Source organism: Clupea harengus, chromosome 25, assembly GCF_900700415.2.
Source record: "Clupea harengus chromosome 25, Ch_v2.0.2, whole genome shotgun sequence".
Lineage (NCBI taxonomy): Eukaryota > Metazoa > Chordata > Actinopteri > Clupeiformes > Clupeidae > Clupea > Clupea harengus.
In genome coordinates this window covers 2,862,460-2,868,665 of record NC_045176.1, presented here as the reverse complement: position 1 = coordinate 2,868,665, position 6,206 = coordinate 2,862,460, and the positions used below count along the sequence as shown (strand labels likewise).

Sequence of the window (6,206 nt, the reverse complement as noted above, 5' to 3'; positions counted from 1 at the left end):
GGGGCGGTTCTGGCTGGGCCAGCCTCTCCAAACGCACAGCTAGACTCATGCAGCTGCAGTTCATGCATGCCAGCTGAGTAAGTCCTTGCCTGAGGTGCTCAACACCTAGGCATGAGGGACACTTATCGTGGCCGTCCTCTGGCTCAAGAGGGGCCCGGCAATCAGTGCATGTAATGAACATGTTGCAATCTATACATAGATTTTTTTTTTTTTTTTTAATAGGAGTGATATTTTACCAGCAGCATTAGCAAAATAACACTAGGCCCTGTTATAAAAGATTATCAGGTTATTGTTTAAGAGCAAAAACACTCCTCTACAGTGTCACCTGAAACCAAATAATAAATGCTAGAGGGCTCAAAATACACCAGAGTAAGTCCAAGTGTGGACAAAGACGGATGCAGGCACACCACTCAGACGAACAGTCTGTTGAGACGCAGGAGAACCCTAGGCAGGAAGCACACCATAGTCCTAGAGATCTCTCAGTGCATGCAATCCCCCAAGAGCACACAAGGAGAACCTAAAATGCCATCCCAGAAAGCCCACCCCAGCAAACGAAGGAAAGACTCAAGTGGCCTAAGATGTGTGATACCAAAGAGTTGTCCATGCTCGATGAAGATCTGGACAAGGTGCTTGAAGCTGCTGAAGCAGGATCAGCAGAAAGAAAGGTGGATTCACTAACAGCCATCACCTATAGCTTGGCAAAAGAACGGTTTGGAACAGTGCCAAGGAGAGAGAACAAAGACAGACGAGAAAATCAGAAGAATAGAAGAGAAAGAAAGATCAAACAACTTAGGAAGGAGATTAAAACCCTGCAGAAGCAATTCAAATTGGCAAGCACAGAAGAAAAGGAAGGAATAAAAGAACTGACAGCCAGCCTCCGTGAGCAGCTCCTCAGAGCAAGAAGAGCTGAGGGGTTAAGACAGAGGCGAAAAAAAAAACAGGAAGCTGCACGAGCCCAGTTTATAAAAGACCTAGCCTGACGATGGTATACTCATAATTCTAGTCAAAATATGAGTCTGATACTGCTCCATTGGGCTGTGATTATGGGGCGTGTTTCAACCGAACCAGGAAAAAAATTACGTTACGGTTGATCATCTGTCCATCATCGTATAAAGCCCGCCCTGACAATTTGATTGGTCCGAACACATTTTTGTAAGGAGATAGTTTCTCCCCAACGGAGCAATGCCAGACCGAACTTCCAGATCTCAAATGTTGTGGGCGGGGCTAAGTTCGTCTGGTACCCAGGCTATAAAAGACCCCTACCGCTTCACCAATTCACTTTTGGGAGAGGCGAGGTCTGGGACTTTAACAAGTTCCAAGGAGGAGGTGGAGGAGTTTGTTAAAGAAACATTCAGTGATCCGTCAAGAAACGACGCCGTAGCAGAAGATCACGGGCTTGGCACCATCAATCCACCAACAACTTCCCTGGGCATAGATTTTCCATCATTGAGAGAGGTTCAAGAGGTCGTCAAGCATGCTAGATCATCTTCAGCTCCAGGTCCCAGCGGTATACCTTACAAAGTATACAAGAGATGCCCCAAGCGCCTCCGAAGGGTGTGGAAGCTTATGCGGGGAATCTGGTCCAAAGGAACTGTCCCAACAAGCTGTAGGAGGGCAGAAGAATGCTTTGTGCCAAAAGAACGGGGATCCACATGGATAAACCGGTTTCGAACCATTTCCCTGCTCAGTGTGGAGGGTAAAATCTTCTTTTCCATGCTTGCCAGAAGAATAAGCGCGTGTATGACCCAGAATGGATACATTAACACCTCTATCCAGAAGGGTTCTTCGGGTGCTTGGAGCACACAGGGGTCCTCAGCCAACTTATCCAAGAAGCAAAGGAGAAGAAAGGGAACCTTACGGTTGCCTGGCTTGATTTTGCTAACGCATACGGGTCTATCCCCGAAAACGTGATTCAAGTGGCTATGGACCATTACCACATCCCACAGCACATCCAGGGCATGATCACCGGCTACTTGGGAGACATCAAGCTACGATTTCAGTCAGCCATGTTTACAACAAAGTGGCAGCCAGTAGAGAAGGGAATAGTAACCGGATGTACCATCTCTCCCATCTTGTTCGTCATGGGAATGAACCTGATCATCACCTCAGTGAGTAAAAAGTCAAGAGGACCGAATACTGCTGCAGGAAGTCAACAGCCAGCAATCAGGGCATTCATGGATGACCTTACCGTCATAACACCAACCCATGTGCAGGCAAGATGGGTCCTGGCGGAACTAGATCGTATGGCCTGCCTGGGAAATATAAGTGCTGGATCTACCAACATGGCCTAATCCAAAGACTTATGTGGCTTCTCACTATCTACGAAGTGCCAATAACATCAGTTGAAGAGATGGAGAGGAAGTTCAACAAGCACCTTCGAAGATGGTTGGGAATAACCCCAAGCTTTACATGAGCAGGGCGCTACATAAGGTCGGGTCAGCTCCAGCTCCCCCGGTCCTCAGTTGTGGAGGAGTTTAAAGTTGCCAAGTGCAGACTTTCTCTCACATATAGGGACCAACACACCGGGGAAGCAGGAATAAGAACAAGATCCGGCAGGAAGTGGGCCGCCAGCACTGCAGTTAACCAGGCAGAATCTTCTCTGAGGACCAAAGATAACATCTGGACCTTTGCACTGGAAGGCAGGGTCTAGGCACATCCCATTTCCAGCAGTGGTCAAAGTCCACTCCCAGGGAAAAGAGGACCATGATCCAGGATGAAGTCCGAAACCTTGAGGAAGGAGGAAGAAGAGCTAAATCCATCAAGCTCGCAACTCAAGGTGCCTGGACAAGGTGGAACCTTCCCAAAAGAACCATCACGTGGAGTGAGATGTGACGGTTGGAGCCGTTCCGTATCTCCTTTATGCTCCGAGCAGTGTACAACACCTTACCGACCCAGTCAACTTGCACAGGTGGGGGATGAGGGAGGACCCACTGTGCAGGTTGTGTGGCTGTGTTTTGGTGTTATGGGCATAGTAGAGGTTTTTTCCTGTGTCTGCCATTTTCCCTGTCTCTACAAGGTGGGCGTGGCCTCGGACCTTAAGTGATGGCTGGACGGGACTTCTCCCTTTATTAAGCCGGCCTTCCCCAAGATGGCGGCGCTCGCTATCAAGAACCGGATTGTACTATGGTTTCCCCAGGATCTCGACCTGTTCCAGCGTTCCCTGGCTTATAACAACACTGTGCCTCACCAGAGACTTTACCTTTGAAGACCAATACGCGTCCTACGCGCTTTTTCGTTTGTCATTCTCTTAGTTGTTCACTGGTGGTTGTTTGTTTATGCTTCCTGCACTTTTCTAGCTTAGAGGTAGATAGTGCAGGCAAGGAATTTGCCCGGAAGACTCACCTTCTTTTTTCTTTATTCGCGAGTGAGGTAAGCTGCAGCGACTATTTATTTATTGTGAGGCTTCTTGGAGGTTATTTTTATTTTCTCTTCTATTTTGACGGCAACCACCATTGTTTTTGTAAATAAACACGTTATACTTACCCTGCAACTGAGAGTCTGGCAATTTTATGTTAGGAGACCTTTGGTTCTTCAGGTGTGTCATAAAGCTGTAAAGGAACCATGGCGCACATCCTATCAGGGTGCAAAACAGCATTTACCCAGGGAAGGTATAGGTGGCGCCATGACAAGGTGTTGGCACAGCTCGCAGACACCCTGGAGCAAGAGAGGAGAAAGAAACGTCCAGCCAAAACAAAACCACTGTTGAGTACCATCACCTTTGTAAAAGAGGGGCAGAGAACAGCCGTCCAAGGCCAGGCCAGCAAAATCTCCTGCAGTCAGCCCAGGGATGGGTTTTGGAGGTCGATCTGGGGAGGAAACTCCACTTCCCAGAGGCGGTACTGTCCACAACTCTGAGACCAGACATCATCATGTGGTCCCTAGAGGGTAAAAAGATCATCCTGGTGGAACTAACAGTCCCGTGGGAAGAGAACTTTGAGGAGGCGGCAGAGAGAAAGAAAAAGAAGTATCAACAACTTGTCCAGGACTGCCAGGACAAGGGGTGGTCAACATGGCTGATGACAGTGGAATAGGGTTGTCAAGGATTCCCAGCTCAATCAGCGTGGAATCTGATTGATGACAAAGGTTGGACTGAGAGGCCACTTGAGAAAAACAGCCGTTCATAGGTTGGGAGAAGCGGCAGAGAAAGCCTCCTGTTGGCTCTGGCATAAAAGAGAGGACACTAGCTGGAAGCCTGGAGGAGGGGGGCAGTGACTTGGCCAAGCACAGCTGACCCGCCAACTGGAGAGTGCTGTGGTTAAGGGTCGAAACACTCTAAGAAGGTTGGGGACCACCTGACTACCCCTCCTCCAGGTCAAGGCTTCATCCATTAAAAAATGGATTAATTAAAGCATCATTGATGTATTACAAAACTGAACAACTGAAATTTGCGGGTTGGAGAACTAGGCAGTTTATTATGGACCAAGACTCAATATTAACCAAGTGAAATTAAACCTGATCACAGAAATAATTCCTCTTACGTTACGTAAGGTAGGCTTCCGTTTAAGAGCGGACACACTCATTTACAGTTACCAAAAATAGATGCTTTAGAACTGAAATTGCGGGGCGTAGAAATAATCACCCGTCAGTCACCAATCAGTAGGTAAACGTAGCCTGCTTATAGCGTTAACACAAAGTCGACAGGAGTAAAATCCTGTCCTGTTTAAGAGCGTTACCAACTGTTAACAGTTACCAAAAAAATAGATGCTTTAGAACTGAAATTGCGGGGCATAGAAATAATCACATTACATTTACATTTACATTTAGTCATTTAGCAGACGCTTTTATCCAAAGCGACTTACATATGTGCGACTTACAATGTATACACATTTTACATTTACACTGATGGCACACTGCACATCAGGAGCAATTAGGGGTTCAGTGTCTTGCTCAAGGACGCTTCGACAGGGAATCGAACTAGCAACCTTCTGATTACTAAACGACTTCTCTACCACTGTACCACTGTCGCCCCCAGCACCCGGGCCGTCAGTCAAAAATCAGGGTACTGTAAACTGTAACATTTACATACAACACCATTAACACAGCCAGTGAAGTGAAGGAACCAGTATTTAAGATTTAGAGTTAATAAGTACATGCCATAGTCAATAATTCAATGTATCTAATTCCTAGTGGTAATAGTTAGTGTTATTTGGAGATGTGTGAAATGTAAAACTTCTCATGTGTATTCTGGACCTGGCCTACATGGGTGTGAGATAGCTCTCAACTTTCTCTCCGGCCAGGGCATAGTCTCTTAGGCTCAGCCTCATGCATAGATTTTGAGTTCTATGATCATGGCTGGAGTTCGGACACCACAGTGCTCTCTGTGAGCAAACGATTCCCAGACTCCACGACTCCCAGGTAATAATTAGCATTTAGGGATGGAGCTATGGGGTGACACCCCATGCTTTGCCAAAAGGATAAAAACCTGTATTGTTCCAAAAACTGACAGAAAGAGATTTAGGTGAATCCATCCGGTGATATTTAAGTCTCTCCTCCTCTAGTGTACATCATTGCAAGATTAAACCTGAATTCTTGGTTGTTCATACCTCAGACTGAGTCTCCAATATATGGGATACATGTAATTCCTATCAGAAGTTTCTCATGAAGGGAGGTTTCACCTGAGGCCACTGGAATCTTTGTCCAAAGAAAGAGAGGATGGTGGTAATGAACTATCCTCAAGCCTGCCAATCAGAACACAGAGTCAATGGGGACTGACGAATCAAAGAACAAACAGAGTTAATTGATTCTCGCCTAACAGAGTACACAAACAAAAAATTGAAATATAACCTTCAGTTCAGACACACTCACACACACACGCACGCAGACGCGCACCATCAGTTAAGCACTTTGCAATTAATCAACCTTGACTGCTACGATAATCAGTTAATTTGAGCAATCTTGCTGTTCTCACGTCAGGTGACGGCACGTCTCTGTGTTCTGAATAAAGTCCAAGCACAGGGCTGCAGTGGTGACAGTGATGGTCGTCACAGACAGATGGACTTCACCCACAGACTTTTGCCTGGAGAGAGCACTGAGGACCTGCTCCACACTCTCAGGTGAGAGGCTGCTCTTTGCCACTCTGTGAATGAGCACATACAGACCAATTTCAATCTTTCTGTTCTGGTCTCTTTAATATGCACTCACACATTATACATGTGTGTTTATGTTCTCTCTACTTTAAGTAACCCCTGACCCATTTGTTATTAAGA

The 6,206-nt window shown here is 46.4% G+C and overlaps 1 pseudogene; it reads left to right on the top strand.

Moving 5' to 3' along the window:
- The first annotated feature begins 578 nt into the window (after positions 1 to 578).
- On the top strand, positions 579 to 2,291 carry LOC116219481 (annotated as a pseudogene).
- Positions 2,292 to 6,206: the final 3,915 nt, after the last annotated feature.